General features: G+C 37.6%; 1 protein-coding gene and 1 long non-coding RNA gene across 4 annotated transcripts in view; both read left to right on the top strand.

Annotated features, from left to right (window-relative positions):
* LOC131528825 (uncharacterized) overlaps positions 1 to 14,073 on the top strand; it is a 50,270-nt gene extending 36,197 nt beyond the window's left edge. The window contains exon 3 of the long non-coding RNA XR_009267940.1: positions 13,999 to 14,073. This is a non-coding gene — a long non-coding RNA (uncharacterized LOC131528825). The remainder of the gene's footprint in view (positions 1 to 13,998) is intronic.
* cadm1a (cell adhesion molecule 1a) overlaps positions 1 to 17,797 on the top strand; it is a 301,432-nt gene that overhangs the window by 131,317 nt on the left and 152,318 nt on the right. The gene's annotated exons all lie outside the window — the stretch shown is intronic.

The following is a 17,797-nucleotide window of genomic DNA, read 5'->3' as shown; positions in this document are numbered from 1 at the left end:
ACTCCAAACCTGTAACATACACACATAAAAAAAAAGATTGATTGATTGATTGATTCCCTTAAACATTTTCATTAACATCGAAGCTTAAAAAACTTTTTAAAAAAAGCTTAAAAAATGTACTTCAAAAACATATTTAATGTTCAAAGTATAATGGTGTACACTGATTTGTATAATATTTTCATACCGATTTGTCATTTGTCCTTGTTCTTACATCTAGTTAAATACTTCATTGCTATTGATCTTCTTGCATTTTTTATACATTTACATGTATATATTTATATTCATGTAATTTATATTATATATACATATATTTAATATATAAATGTAAAATTTTTCTTAAATATATACATGCATGTGTGTGTATTTATTAGGGGTGTCAACGTTAACGCATTAACGCATGCGATTAATCTAAAAATGTTAACGCGTTAATATTTTTTTAACGCAAATTAATCGTTTGATAAGGTTTGAACCCAACTTCTTGCTGTCATCGCAGCGCGGAAGGTTATCTGTCATTGTGTGATGAGGGTACAGCAAACCAGTGTTGCCAGGGCAGCGGCACAAGTGGGCTATTTTGAAAATACAGTCGCGGGCCGTGGGTTGCGTTTTTTTGGGCTACTTTTGTAATGTACCACGGCTGCCCAAAGTGTATACAGACAAATAAAAATTAAAATAGATCCTTTTACTAATGTTTATTATACTTGGAAAGTATACCTGGCAACTTAAGAACGGAGAGGCGGTTGTAACATCACAAACAACGTGAGTTTCAGCAGAGCATACGTGTTAACACAGCAGAAATAAACTTGACAACAGCCACTATAGATTATATAAGATAATAAACACACGATTACGATAGATATGGTCTGTATGTGATCTTCTTGAGTTGAATGTGTACGTCTGAAATGCTAATTTGTGCAGCGATATAAAAGGCTATAAATAGCATATTTTAACAATAGTAAACGACCAAATTCCACATGTGATCGTCAAAGGAAGTTATTACAAACACTCGATGGTGGTTTGAAGTGAGTTCTGAGTAAAAGTGTACTATTAACCTCATAAATTGTCTTATGAAGCATGATGCTAATGTTAGCTCTAATGCAGCTGCAGAACGGGTCCAAATCTTCTTCATAATGCATTTTGTCATAGAACTTCATGTAAGGTCGCAAGAAAATATTTTGTTGTATTTATTTAGAAAGACTTTTGATAATAGTTTGGTAAATGTATACTGGGATTGAAGCGATGTGGCTTGGTAAACATTTTAAAAATATTTAAAAATAATAAAAACAAAAGAATAATGATAAAATAATAATAAGGATTATGTCTCATACCTGGCGGAGGTGTGAAAGATTCTGTTTCCTTAAACTAGTTTGTCATGCATTTCTTTATTTCAACACATTTACAGGTAAATCCTAGTATTTTAAATTTGTGATTAATCATGATTAATCACAGTCCATGACTTTGATTAACGCGATAACATTTTTAATCAATTGACAGCACTAGTATTTATATATATATATATATATATATATATATATATATATATATATATATATATATATATATATATATATATATATACACACATAATAAATATACACATGAATGAAAATAACTAATTTCATTTACATTTTGGTTTTAAAAAGTGTATGTGATCGGTGCTTCATATATCATAACACTATTGATAGTGGACGTTTTTTTTTGGCCTGACATTTTGCTACGTTTCTGGTGATTTGTCCGTCCGCAAAAATGTGAAACTTGAGTTATTCAAATCATATTTGAATGTTAGTGCACAGTTATTTGGAGAATTATTTTGGACCATTGAGATGGTGGGCAGGGGCACCCAGTTCATCTCAACAGAAATATAAACCAAACAATCATGGCTGGTTAGATTAAAAACATAGATTTACATGGAAAAGCTTTTATCACTTGTCACTACATTGCATCATGCTTGGTTAGGACACCTTACCAAACTTTAAAAGGTTCATATCATGAGGAATCAAACTGCCCTTGATCTTTTCAGATAAAAGAGGATGATGTAACACGAAAACATACTGTAATTTTCAGAACTTTCTTCTTGTCCAAAAAGACTTTTCACTGAAATTGAGCTTTAAAATGACGAATTCTTCCACACTGTGACTTCGCACCGAAGAATGCGTCAACACGTAAACACCCATATTTAAACATTGAGTAAACCTATTTCTGACAACTTCAAAACAATATTAACATTTTGTGTCTCATTTTTAGTTCAGACTGCTTTGTGATGCTGTCACAACATAATGCAGGCTTCACAAAAGAGGCTGTTTTTGAAGGATGAGGCAGTTTAAAAATATATATTGACATTTGTCTCTTTTGTGTTCAGTTTGTGCTTTGTGTTTGTGTGTATACGCTCAGAAAGAGGCCGGCCCATGTGCTCAGAACCCGTCCAGCCATCCGTGTTTCCCATGTGCATCTCTCCATGGCTGGCTGCCTCTGTTAAGTGTAGTCAAGTGCATTAAAGCCTGTGACAGGCCTGAGCTGAGGCCCTGCCTCTCCACAAATCCCTGCTGTTCACACCACACATCCAGTCCATACCTGTCCAGGACATCCTGTCCCACACGGTTTCCCCGCTGAAGACACAAAACCCGAATCCGACGGGCATATATTCGCACATCCTTGTCAACCCACATCTGGGTGCTTCGCAGACTGTACCAGAATGCCAACGTGGCCTTTTTTACAGCAGCAGACGCTGTCCAGAAAAGTGTGCGGGAAAACAGTTCTGGTCAGAACAATAGGCAATAAATAAAGAATTCCCCACAATGCTGTCTTTTACCTGAGCTAAACTTGAGCTAAATCCCACTGGGCTTCAGCTGCAGCAGCATGCGGGGAACAGCTGCTGCTGTTCTGGTTTCCTGGCAGCACCTTCTGTGGGACAGAAAAGCTTTTTTTTTATGTTGCCACTGTTTTTTCTCTTATTTTTTATTTTTTTATTTTTATACTGTGGTACAAAGATAAAACACCTTGAGTGGTTTACTGCAGCATAGACGGCTGTAGCAGTGTTGCAGTGCCCTGACACCCGGCATATTGTTGTATTTGGTACAGCCTTATAATAGCAGGGTAAGATATTTTTGGTTTTAACAAAGAAAATTGCACCAGCTCTTCTGCATTACTTTGTTTTCACTCTCTCAGCCTCTCACATTTTCATTTGCTCTCAGATCCACTCTTTTTACCTGAGGGTGCATTTAGAGTTGTTAATTATCTCTGGCAAATCAGCAGAAGGCATTATTGAGCGTAATTGACAAAGCGCCATTTTCTCGACAAATACAAAGAATTCCTGACGGGTGCCAGAGAAACGCATGCAGTCGTGTGAGCATTTATCTGGGTGCCTGAACCATCCACCTACAGGGCTCTTAGGAGCTCTCATTGACGCAAACGTGCTGAAGCTTCCATTTGCAGTTGTTTTTTTTCACTAGTAGCTCAGAATTAGACCTCTCGACAGCATTTTGGAAAGTCATGATCCTCAGATTGTTTAATGAAGACTTCTCGGAGATAATTTGATTTAGTGGAACGTGGAATTAGAATGTGTAACTAGGGCTGCATGATTTGGGGGGAAAAAATTAGTTTTGCTGTGTTTGTTTCTAGGGATACACAATTTGGCCAAAATTTTTGATATAAGAATAATATGTTGGCACATTGGCTTCTCAAATGCATGGCTCAATGCAAGAAACCAAGTATGAAGAGATAAGTTCGTGTGGAGCCGCATTTATTGGGAACTGATCGACTGATACTGAAAACATTGGATCATGAGCTGCTGGCATGTACATGCACACAGTGCCACCCTTCACTCTGAAACTCACAACACCCATGTTACCTACCCAATGTAATTGCTCCCTGGAGTCCGTTTTACGTAGGTACGAATGACAAAGCTGCACAATTATGTTTCAATTTGAATATATTGAGTGTCATATTGCAAATTTTTAAAGCAATTTCATTCAGACAGCTCGCAGTTTGACTCGTGTTCTTCGGCGACGACAATTAATAAGTCTTCTGTTGTCTGAAGAAGGAAAAAGTACAAATATATTCTGGTGAGGTGGGTGTGTATGTGCGTGTTGTGTGCATGCTCACTATCTAATCCCTTTAAGGTCGAGCGCAGGAGAGATATGAGGGAAAAAAAGGTTTACACCCTGAAGATGTTCCTGAAATAGGTGAAGGATGTGGGCTGCGCTGGCAAAGTCTTATAATCCCTCTAGGTTTCATTAGACAAGTAGCTTGTGTTTTGAGGAGAATGAATTTGTGGTGAAGGCTTTTCGTTCTTCAAATGAAGGTGTATCAAGCAAATGTTTGAGGGAAACTTTTCTTGTGTACATACGCTGAGTAATGTGATTCCATTTAATATAAGCATACAGACTTTTCATCTCTTTTGCATGTTTAAAGAAAATGTTTGTTTTCTTCTTCTCATGGCGGATAATAAACCTGTGGCAAAACCAGCTCTCAGTGACGGTAAAGTAGATATGGATAGGTGTTTGTTTTGCTATTATTCACCTCTATTTTCTACTGTGAGATATACAAAGCAAACAGCAAAGACTTTTAGAGTATTTATGTCCCATTTTGTTGTTGTCAGATTTTAAATCTGTAGCTGAGACCTTGTCAATGCTAATCGCTGGACAAATACTGTATGTGCACTGTTGTTTATTTAGCCAATACAAAATGACAGATGCCAGCGTTCACTCTCAGGACATGAAGAGAAGCAGCCATGCTTTATTTTGTAGTAGGATTTTGTGATTTCCTTTGCGTATGACATCTCATTTAAAGTCTTGCCTGCTAATGGTGGTCAGCATGGCTATTTGCAGCCATTGTGTATCTGTCTCCTGCTTGAAAGGTGAATTTAAAGTAGCTTTAGCTTAGAATTTCTCTGACAACGTGTTATTTCCAAACATGTCATTATGTATGGAAAAGAAAACGAGTGAAAGACACTTAGCATATAAACCAAAATCAATTTATTACCACAAGTGATCACTTAAGAGTCTGTCTGAGCCTCGCTTTTCTCCTCTTTTCATCTTCATCTATTTGTCTGAACAATGGAAGACGGTTTTGTTTTTGGAAACCTGTTTGAAATGTATTATTTTTGTTCCGTTTGGTGTCGCTAGAAACACTTCACTTTAAAAAATGTTTACAAGAGCAAAGCTAAAAAAGGCAATAACATTTTTGGAGTTCTCAGTAGTACCTTTTTGGCAAACACCATCCATCTCTTATTTTTCAGCAGTGATATCTTCTTAATGTTCAGCAGCATGTAGTCCACAAGCTTCAGCAAGTTATAAGATGAAAGCTTTTTTCCTCTTAGTAGTGTTGTATCAAGGGAGGTTTTGCTGTGTATGTCACAAGGTTCTGTCATCTGATCTGACAGATCACAGACATCAAGAAGTGGTTGAAAAAGTGAAAGAAAAAGGAAAATAGTCATGTTATATTTAAAAAATGGCAAGAAAAGAAAAAAAACGCTCTTTCATTTTGCTAAAGAACTTTTGAAATATTCCCTCATCTTTGATGAAGGGTATTAGAGCGGAAGTCATTTATTTCATACGGTCCGGTAACATGAAAAGACACTTCCTGCTTTTGGATTTTCAACTCAATGCTTGAACATTCCTGCATCCTGCTCCACAGGGTTCTCAAAAAGGTTGGAAAACAAAGTCCTCGTGGTTTTCCAGAACAGCAGTCCACACAAGCGCTTCAGACAATTCAATACATGTAAAGGAGACGTCTAATCCCCCTTTCAACACTTCACCTTTGACTGCCTTCTGTGACGAGGAAGCGCCTCCAGCAGTGGAGATACTGTCTGTAAAATGGTCCTTAAGTTTCATATCCTGACGTGTTTTAAAATAGACTGCCGCTTTCAGACAGAGTTCAATCTCCTGCAGCTTTTTTTAAGGGGCGGTAAGAAAATCACATCAAGCTTCGCTTCCATTCACTTGTGAGGTAATTAAGCAGATACGGATCTGCATTCGAGTTTAAGTGAGATAATGCATAAAGCCACAGTCATAACATTGTGCTATAGGCGTCACGCTTCACTCTTATGTAAGAGGTTTTATTGTAGTGCTTAACTGCTTTTTTTCTTAACTGTCAGCACTAACTACACAGCATGATGCAAAGGAAGATGTTTACGAAACTGTAAATGAATGTTTCCCGCTCTGTAGCAGGCTGAGGAAGGTCTGATGCAGTTTCATATCATTGGGAAAAGTTTCCGTGCTCATAAATGAATGAATGGGAAAGTAGGTGTGAGAGAACAGCATCCTTCTGGAGATTGTTAGCTAACACAGAACAGCCAGAGGAGCTAATCGATATCTGTGAAACGGGTGGATGTACGTAAATCCTGAGCCGATGCTGGCATTGGGAAAATACAGGTGCAAGGAGATCGATACAGGACAGTATTGCTATACTCCTATGTTACCATATTGAATGAATACACTGAGGTCTGAAGTGTTGATATTTAAATTATTAGTGCTGCTCAGTAAGGCAAAAATCACTTGGGTTATAAAATGCCCATATATTGATTTGTAAAAGCTATATAGAATGGAATACACTTAAAGATTCCACTTACTTGATTCCTATGTTATGTTATTTTTTACCTTAGTCAGGATCGTGCCATATTTAATTTTTGACAAGAATGAAAACAAGGATGTGAGGAATAGAAGTAGAGTGTGTTCAATAGATTGTGCCTTTGTTTAACAGCATTCCATTTGTTCAGCTGATGAAACTTTTAGTCGGCTAAAACTTTTTAAAGCAGTTTTGAAGGTTGTGATTTGTAAACAATTACATGTGATCTATGACTGTTTTATAGTTCATGCCATTGTAAAGATTTTAAGTCTTTTCCTAACAGTCTTGTTTATCTGCATGAAATTCATTATTGCATCTACACTTTTTTTTCCCATTACATTTGGTTTATTTTTAGTTCATACTCAGAATGATTTCATGAATCCCAGTGGCTTCAGACATTTGAACACTGTAAATGTATACAATATATCACGACAGAACAATTGTCATATTGTATTGCTAGACCCCTTGCAACTGCACAATCAGGGTGAACTAGCGGGAAATTGACTGGGTTTTCTTAACTTGCAGTAGGAGGGAGAAATCAAGGAGGATCGATTGTGCATTCTGCAGAGAGCCGTTCCTCTCCTCATGCGGCCCATTCTGCAGATAATATGTTTGTCAACAGTGTGCATCAAGAGGAGGACAGGGTTGCTCTCTAGCCTTAATTTAACTGTATTTACACACACCTGTGTGCATTTATGTGCTGCTGGCTTAAGGAATATGAACAAATAAAGCATTGAGCAGGGCGGGAAGGTTGTTGATGAGTGAAATGGGGTTGTTAATGCAGTGCAATAGTGAGTTTGTCGTCAGGGGTTTGCAATTACAGCTCGCCCGGTTTCGCCGCTGAGGATTAACCACCCACAATGAGCTTCTGAATATCACGACCATTCACTCTCGAGACAGCAGTATTATAAAACAAGCATTTTGTCAGGTTTCCTCACCCTCTCCTTTATCTCTCGTCTCCGCTCAAATTAATTGACTGTCAGAACAAGTGTAGCATTGCATCTCGCCCTGCGATTTGCCGCATCTTCTCAAAGTTCCGCCTTGACACATTGTCTTGCGAAAGCTCTGTAGGATCAACCAAATTGAAACACAACCACACTATATCCCATCAAATGTGTAATTCAATTTCATACTGTGATTGAAAGGAGGGAGCAGTGATAAAAGATTATCTAGCGAGATGTGTAAATACTCGACGAGAAGCGCTTCTTGTGAGAAACACCTAGTCGCCGCATTTTGGCGGTTACTGACAAATGTTGTAGTTGTTGAAAACGCTGCAGAAATGAGCAAGCAAGCCGGCTGTGATGTGAAACTGGCAGCGCTGGCCTTCTCGGTCTTTACAAGCTGCCTGCTGGTGATAAGTCTCCAGCCCAGTGACTTGCGGCTGTCTGTGTCAATCTGAGCCAGGCTGCCATTGGCCGGGAGATGTCAGAGAGGAGATGTGAGTGACAGGTGAATTTGGACAGGGCCGTGGAGATGTGGGAGGGGTCAGGAGGAGGTTGGAGAGTCGCCATGGGAGACAGAGGGATTTTAAGGCTGAAATTAGACCAGAGAAGCCAGTGAGAAGCTGGAAAGGATGCGGGATGCAGGACCCATCTAATCAGAACCATGGAGCCAAACTGCAACATGTGCAGCAGATCTTCTGGGGAGAATACTGAAAATGACAAATTGCGGGCCCCTAAAATTATAATCAAGTGAATTCTATATGTTTTCCAGGATTGAAGTGGTCACCTGTGGGATTTGTATGGCTGTTGGGTAGTACATTGTTTAACCTTTAATGGTAAAGTTTGCAATAGTTAGGCACTGATCACACAGATTCTTTCTGGAAGGAATTTCAATAACTTCAATAACATGTTGGCTGATTCCAAGTCACAATCCAATATAAATTGCATTTTTAAAATAAATTAATATTGTTTTACTTAGAAAAAATGCTTTAAATTGATTGCTTCAAAGTGAGAGTATAAACAATTACAATGTTACAAAAGATTTCTATTTCAAATAATTGCCATTCTTTTGAACATTCTATTTATCTAAGGATTCTGAAAAAAAGAAAAAGAAAAATCCTCAAAAATCTTGAGCCGTGCAACTATTTGTAGCATTTGCAGCATAAAAAAAATAAATAAATAAATAAAAAAGTTTTTTGAGCACCAAATCAGCATTATAATTTTTGAAGGATCATGTTATACTGAAGTAGGAATTAATGCTGTTTAAAATTCAACTTTGCCATCACAGGAATAAATTAAGATATTTTAATTTGTGAAATAATATTTTATTCCCATTTTTACAGATTTTTTTAAACAAATATATAAAGGCTTGGAGAGCATATGAGACATCTTTCAAAATAATCATAATAATAACAATAATTAAATAATAATAATCACACCATCCACAAACAGGCAGGTTTGCACAAAACAGCATTGAGAAAATAATGATTGATTCCCAGACATCTTTCACAGACACATTTGTTTAATGTTGTTAGTCCTGTCCCAAATGAACAGCATTGGCTGTGCCAGAGATTGACATAATCAGACTGCTCAAATAAACCACAGTGTTTTGAAAGTGACAAGTTTTTCAAAGTGAATGTATCAATGGCTTTGACTACTTTGAGCTGTATCTGCATATTTGACTGCAGTAGGAGAAGGTTCTTTTTAAACATTGTAAGAATTACACATTTCACCTTTAACTTTGACATTTTTAGCCTACACGTTGTAGTGTGTTATATTAGAATCACGTCGGGTTCATATGCACTTTAGCTTGTCTGAGGCAAAGATTTCTCCTCGTGTTGCTGAGGCTATCTGCAACATGGAAACTAGAGTGAAAGAGCAGAGCAAATGACGCCTTCGCCCTTTTCCTATCAAACCAGGGCTCTTCGCCACGGGCGGCGCTTGGCCTCGTGGAAACCGTGACTGCAGACGCCACGAGGGTCCCGACACCAGCCTTTTCATCAGGCCCCAAGTCTTTGATGCTAATGAGTTAATACCAACATAGCCAGCGATTACAGCATGACGTTATCCTGCCCGAGGGGACCTTGGACTGGCATCCAAAGTTTAAAAGTCAAATTGACATCCAATGGTATTGTTCTGCACTAATGTATCCATCCTGCCTACAGAAATCTCCTGATCTGATCTCCTCCTACTAGATTTGAACTCGCAAGGTTCATTTTGAAGGTGGGAGATCTTGAATACTAAGCAGGTGATTATTCTGATTTCCTGTTCTTTATTGGCTTCTCTCACTGTGCGAGGTGCCAGCAGGGCGGACAACCAGGAACTGCTGTCAGCGTCCAAGAATAGCTGCAGAATGACTGGATAAGACGCCGCTTTCATCACTGACTTTGTTTGAAGTTTTTGGGAATGGTTTGTGCTTGCATATACTGTAGTAGCATGTGAATTAACCGAAAGACCGAAGTTCCCGTCTTGCAAATTATATTTTATCATTTGAATTCTATTGCGTATGGCTCTTTGTTACTTTTTGAGAGACATTTCATAATTGATGACAGTCAAGTGACTCGTCTTACTGTGGACGCACAATGAAATCTAGGTCACTCCAGATGTCATCCCGCTTTGATTCGCCCCTCAGAGGAGTCATTTGCCAGAGCTGTTCTCCTGCCATAAATGCTTTGCTCCAGCCAGAACGGAGGAAGACATGCCACCGTCTGAAGAATATTGTGTGTGTATGCGCAAGAATGGAAATTTAGCTCGGCTAACACAGGAGAAGAAGACATCAGAGTTCCTCCGACGGGACCTGAATGCAGAGAGATCTACATAAACTCTCGAGTAAAAATATCCCATCTTTCCCTTTTGGGAAGGTAACGGAAAACAAGAGCTCTGCGGAAGAATATCCAACCAACACATTAAATATTTTAATTTTCTCATTGGGACAGCTCATTAATATTTTAATGTAGTGTGATGGTGGCTGGTTAATGTTATCATTAATATGCACCATTCCAATATGCTCATATCAGTGGAAATCTATTACACGTTCAATTTGTAACTTTTAAAGGGATATGAATGCATGGAGCGGAGCTCAGGGGTTGATGAGTATTAGTTAGAGACGATTCCATGTGCACTAATGATTGCATGCTAATTATCGGGTCTATTTGATAGGGGACAGCTAATTCAGTTTGCGCACTGCATGCTAAGTGTGCTCACTGGGGAGACTATATGCGTAGTATGAGTATGAGTACTTTAAGAAAAGTTTTGACGTTACAAATCACTAAATAGAAACTTATTCGGCATGACACTTCGTAGTAAGGGATGGTGGAGTATATGAAGATTTGGAGCAATACCCCCGAAAAAATTGTTATAAGTTGACCATGTATATTTTTGACCCAGTATTGGAGTATGTTAAATAAATAAATCTCATGAGAAGCATTTTTAATTCAGTTGGCAAAAGATTATTATTAGTATTATATGCTTGCCAAGGCATTTATTGGATCAAAAATGTAGTAAAAATTAATTAATATTGTGAAATTATTAAAATTTCACAATGTTAAAAAATGTTATGCTATTTTATATTGATAATAATTAGTAATATTCTTATTTTTATTTATTTTTTAATATTGTAATATTTTCTTTTGTATTTAATATTTAATATTTATTTAGTTTATATTTAATACATTTTAAAATGTTATGGCAAAACTAACTTTTCAGCAGCCGTTACTCCAGTATTCAGTGTCACATGATCCTTCAGAAGTACAGTGATTTGGTTGGTATTTATTTATTTATTATTACTACTACTACTACTACTACTATTATTATTATTATTATTATAATTATTATTATTTATTACTACTGTATATTACCAATAAATAAATAAATGTATTTATTCATTCATTTATTTATTTCTTTGTTACTGTTAAAATCTAGGGTTTCAGTAGAGTAAAATAAACATTTGGTAAATTATTAAATATAAACATATATACATTTTTATTTTTGATTCTTTTCTTTTTTCTTTATAAGTTTGAGTTGCTTCAACATTACCTCTTTGTACAGTACAGGTACTCAGTTTGGTACCTGATTCCTGTCACCATTGTCAAGTCAGCCATTGTTTTCAGTATGAGTACTGTATGTTGATAGTAATGAGCACAGCTACCCGTGTCAGTTTTGTAGAAACACACCACTGGTATGGTTCGGATATTTTTTACTGTCTCGCTCCCTTTGAATGATATGCAGCCTGAGCGCTCAGGTAGTATGCTGCTCTCACGGCCGTCTTCCACAGTGTAAGGTGCTGTTTGCCAAAAGAGAGTAATTCCTAGCTCTATCGACTCAACAGAAGAGTTTTCAGCTGGCGAACACATCAAGTCACAAACAAGCTGTCAGCAGTAGTGTGTTCACCAGAGTGTTCTTCCTGTCACGGGTCTGTCTCTGCTTCCAAACCTTTCCCAATCTCTGTCTCAGTCTCCGTCTTTCTGTCTATCTCTCCTTCTTTCACTATGTGTGTTTGACCATAGTCCTAGTAAAATGAATTTGTGTAATGAAAGGGGCACTCAGTAACGTTTTACTCATAAATAAAACATACTCAAAGAATGAACAAGTACTGCGCATACATGTTTTGTTTGCCTTATAAAATGGCTTTATATGGAAAAAATAACTGAAAGACTTTATAGAAAGGGTTTTTTAAATGTTTTAATGCCAAGGACTCCCTTTTGTTGTTTTTATTTAAATACTAGCCTAAATGTGATATTACATATACAACATGTTCTTTGAAAAAAAAAAAAAAAAAGATTTACTTTTATATTGTCATTACGTTAAAGTAAAAAGGGAAAAATGATCTGGAACAAATTAACTATTAGGTTGGCTATTTGTGTGTTTTAAGAGTATTGGACTACTCTTAGATGTATACACCTGAAGAGGAACTTTTTTTCTTCTCTTCTGGTTTGTATTTGTATTGTGTTGTATTGTTCAGAAAATACTGCCTTGAAACCCCCAGTGAACAAGATAAACATGACACTTGTGGGGAAAAAACTCTCTAGGAAGGTAGGACATGTGTACAAACTATTCCTGAGAACCTAGAGAACCTTAGATTCATTCACAAAACTATGGGCTTGTTTTTGTTTCCATTTCTTACAGTTAAAAACTGTGGATGACCTATAGATGACCTCAGATCTAACAGACATGATCTAAATAATTTTGATTTCATGGAGTCTTTCAGTATTGCTTTTGTCATTCCTATTAGCCATCAACTGTGTTTTCTGGTGTAGGAATTGTGCGATTGGCGTAATTGCTCTGTGCCAAAATGAATCAACGTCTTCATTACGCAAAATATCATATATCATTGTTAGCTTCTCCCTTCAAAACGTTTAGCTGTCACTCAGCTTGCCTCTCCCGTTTGCTATTTCAGACATGTTAGCGCAATCTTTTGGCTTGAATATTCTCCCTTTATCTGAGACCTGGATGTCAGATTTGTTGTGTACGTGTGAGAGACGGAACACAAAAAAATGGCTGAAGTGTCACTCAAAGAGTGCTTCATAAGACAAGGGAGCTGAAATCACACAGCGCTTTTTTTCTTCTTTGTGTGTTTGTGTGAGAGCGAAGTCAACGGCTTCAGTCGAGTCTGTGGGCTCATCAGCCAACGCATCCTGCTGAGGTGCCTTAAATGGCTTTTCCCCTGCAGACTTTGCAAAGTTCCCACTCTTTTTTCCGTTTTACTTTTCTTTCCCCTTTGAGGTCTCATCCGTGTCGTCTCTCTCACCAAGCGCAGTTTTCATGTGAGGCATTATGCATGAAGCCCTCATGAAACGGAGCTCTCTGACAGTGATGTGAGGTACTATATGCTTTTTTATGTTTTTGATGAACAGCCATGATTGCTACCTTGGTATAAAAAGAGTTTTTTTCCTTCGCTGATTTTCCCTTCTTCTCCGGCTCTTCGGCGACGGCGCTTCCTGGTGGACAGTCATTGGGTTAACCGGCACTGAAATTATCTATGCGAAACACTAGTTATTACCATCACATCCACCTAATAAAACAAGATTGCAGATTATAATGTGAACCCTTAATTGCAATCCCTCGGTGTCAGGGTTATTAAGTACCGACGTTGCTTCTCCATCCTTCAAAACAGCTCTCTCCCTCCCCAACTGCCGCCGCTGCCGCACACAAAAAAAGAGCTTTAATTTCAAGATGCATTTTTACGATAAATTATTAATCAGTCAGGGCCTTAATGTTATGCAGAAAATAAAGTGTTTGGTGCCTCATTGCAATTTTTGCACGCGGTTCAGAAGTTCTCTGTTAATTGTGCCTTCGAGTCAGATTGTTAGCCGTGTGTGCGGTGTATGGGGCTAATCTAAGTTTGGGGACATGGGGAAAAATGAATGAACGGTGAGGTCAGACAGAAGGACATATTGGTCTCACCTTTTCTCTGCTCCTCTCATAAACTCCTAAAAGTGGTTGAAAAGTTGTTTTGGAGTTGTGTATTAAATGCTTTTTCTCTTTTCTTTGCTTCTAGGTAAGTCTCTCCTTGACATTTTGGATGTAATTCTTGCTGGCCCGGGGTCAACATCGCCAGTCCTGACCATGGCCGATTTGGGCTCTGTATTCAGGTGTGATGGATCCTATTTAAGTGCCATTTTGGTTTGGATAGCTTGCTTTTTAGTACATTTTTTGTGGAAAATGTACTTGTCTGCACCACATATATTGATATATGCCTGGTTTGATTATCATATGAATAACTGCTTCCTTGATTGGTGGAAAGTGCCCAAATGTCCTTTTAAAATCTGCAATCATAAAACCATGTTAATTGCAGCTGGCCAGTAGCATTGCGTTTTGTAAAAGTGTTAACGTCTGTTTAAACTGATTTGTGGGTAGTTAGAGAATAAAATGCAGGTTTTTCTGCTGAAATATCACATGCAAAAGTGGCACATACACAACCATTCAAGTTTGGAGTCAGTAGGACTGTTTTTCTTTTTTATTGTTTTAAAGAAATTAATACTTTTATTCAGCAAGGATGTATTAAATTGATCAAAAGTAACATTTGAAAATTATTGTCTTGTCTTTCTGATAGATTTGTTTCAAATGAATGCTCTATTCGTCACAGTTTCCATAATAATCTGCAGCACAACACTGATAATAAGAAGAAAAGTTTTTTCGCACCAAATCGGCATATCAGAATGATTTTTGAAGGATCATATGACAATGAAGGCTGCTGAAAAGTCGGCTTTGCCATTACAGGAATACATTTATTCATAGTACAACAGAAAACATTTATTTTAAATTGTAATAATACTTAACAATATAGTCCCACTTTATATTAGGTGGCCTAAACGTTATGTACTTACAATTAAATTAATCATCTGGTACAATGCACTCATTGTGTACATACATGCTTTTACATTGTACTTATGTTTTAAAAATACCTGCATGTAATTGTATCTGTAATTAATTTCTGTAATTACATTTATAATTACACTGTTGACCCATCCTTTACACCTTAACCCACCCTTAAACCTACCCATACCACCAAACCTGTCCCTAACCTTACCCGTATCCCACCTCAATAGAAGCAAACGTGTTTTACAATACAGTATGAACAACAATAAGTACATTGTTATTTTTGATGTAAGTACATAGTAGTTATGGCCACTTAAAATACAGTGGGACCAACAGTATTACTGTCTTTACTATATTATTGATCCAATAAATGCAGCCTTGGTGGTATAAGACACTTCTTTTAAAATAGATATTTTTTAATCTTACTGACCCCAAATGTTTGAACGATAATGTATATTTCATCAGTTTGCCCCAACGACTTTGAACTTTGTATTGAATGAAACAAATCTTAAATATGGCCTATCTGTCACTATATCAGTGACCTTTTCACGTCTTATTCCATCTCTTCACCGCTATCATTCGTTTGAAGATGAAAAACTGTCAGCTTAAAGCAAATTTAGACACCTCTGTTATATTGTGTCTGTATGCGTTTCAGCAGTGCCTTATGAAATGTCAGGCAGATTTTGTCCCTTATGCCAAGATGCTGAATACCTAATGATTTTCATAGCTTTCAAGTTGCAGGGCTCTTCCGGACCGTTTTTTTTTTTTGTTTTGGTTATGTGTTTTGTATTTCATTCTTCCCTAGAGGCATAGATGAAAATGGATATTTCTGTGAAATGAAAGCCACTCTCCCTTGTGCTAAGAGAGGCTCGTCATGCCAAGGCTATTATCCGGCTTGGTGTCCTACCCATGGCTGGCATGGATCTGAGCAATTAGGCCAGATCAGCAGCAACCTTTCTTGGCGTCATCCCATTATCAAGATCACTAATTACTTCTAGTGCTCTGCCCATGCTCTGCTTCGGTGCCCGAGTGTTAGGTTCAGCGTGTGTGAATCAGGCTGATGGAGTACGACTGTGTGTATGTGTGTGTGTGTGTGTGTGTGTGTAGACAGTCGAGCCCGTCGCTTTTTCATATACAGCCTGTATACCTCATCTCAAAGTAAACAACTCTCTCATGACAGGGGATCCACCTGTCAGAGATCCGTGACACCTGCTTCCCATGTGTGCCAGGGTCCATGGGGAGCACTGTCTATATCGAAGCCTTTTAAACATGTCAGTCCTCTGATGGAAAGGCTTCGGGGTGGCTGTAAGAGCCACCAGCTCAACTCTGTTCCACACCTGTTGGGCTGGGAGGGGTTTGGAAAAATAGAGCTATCAGACCATGAGATGGAGGGTGAGTTGTGATACCAACCTGACGTTCCACCCGTGGGCCATTCCGTATCCTATGCGGAATGGGAGAAGCTCCTGTTTTTCATAAGATACGGATGGTCCGCTGGTCAGTTTGAGGGAGTTAGAGGCCAGCTGAACTGTCGCTGACACAGTTTTTAGATTATTGTTGATGTGTGTGTTGCAGATGTTATGTTATGTTCTGTGATGTTCCGTGGTCAATTAAATGTGTCAATGACTAAGTAGTCTTGAAAGCATTACTTAGAATGAGTTGAAAATTATAAACAATGTTTTGGACTGTATGTCATCATTTTCCAGCATGCTTGACATTTTTAGTACATATGATGTTTGTAGTATAATTTAGGCAAGGCAAGTTTATTTATAAAGCACATTTCATACACAGTGGTAATTCAAAGTGCTTTACATAAAAGGAAGTGAAATGGTCATTAAAAATAACAAGGAATTAAAAATAATAATAATCACAACAATAAAAACAAAGTGATTTAAAAATTTAAGAATAGAAAATGATTATACATAGTGCAATCAGTTCGGACGTAGCACAGCGCTCATTCAACAAATGCACAGCTAAACAGATGAGTTTTGAGTCTGGATTTAAATGTGGCTAATGTTTTAGCACATCTGATCTCTTCTGGAAGCTGGTTCCAACTGCGGGTGGCATAATAGCTAAAAGCGGACTCCCCTTGTTTTGTGTGAACCCTTGGTATTTCTAACTGACTTGATCCTAATGATCTGAGTGGTCTGATAGGCTAAATTTAGGCTAAATAATGGTTGTGTGTATACTGTATTTTGACCTTTTATTGCAGATTGCATATATGATAACTCATTGAATGATGCATTTATTTTAGTAAATTCTATAATGTTTATCCTTTTTTAATTTTATTTTCATTTTCGTAAGAAAAAAAATATACGGAAAAATACAAACTTCAGATGCAAAACATTTTAGAAAGTTTTAGAAGCATTTGTATGCTTCTGAATCAAAAATAATTTAATTAGTTTCATTCAGAATTTTAATAGTAGTAGTAGTAGTAATAATACAACCTGTCCTCCAACCAATACGCCCGTATAGGTCGTTTGTCCAAATCCCTGAAATACGACCCATCAGAGCGTATACTACAATTGCGCCCCTATCGGCAACAGGACATTTTCATATTAATGTTTTGTACTCTTTTATCTGCGTTACAGTTCGGGTTTCGTGTAGCTCGGTTGGTAGAGCATTGCGTTATATGGCGATATGTAATTACGTGATCATGCGATCATGGGTTCGATCCCAGAGAACGCACGCGCTCATAAAATGTGCACTAAAAATCATGATTTTGCATGATTCCTGTAAGGGGTAGGGTTAGGTGTGGTCATTTGTACGAATTAGCCACCTAGTAAAATATGTACGAATACTGTGAGATCGGTGTAAAAAGTCCACACGTTGTATTTAAATAAACACGCATTTTGATTGGTAATGACAGTCATACGTCATTTCATGACGACAGACGCAACACGAGACTGTCATTATTTTTATGCGTGCTAGAGGGTGCTTAACTTTAAAACGTAAATATAGGTCGTAATAAGGGCTTGCAC

This window comes from Onychostoma macrolepis, chromosome 21 (genome assembly GCF_012432095.1).
Source record: "Onychostoma macrolepis isolate SWU-2019 chromosome 21, ASM1243209v1, whole genome shotgun sequence".
Classification (NCBI taxonomy): Eukaryota; Metazoa; Chordata; class Actinopteri; order Cypriniformes; family Cyprinidae; genus Onychostoma; species Onychostoma macrolepis.
Note: the sequence above shows the minus strand (reverse complement) of the source record. Positions and strands in the feature narration are given on the sequence as shown.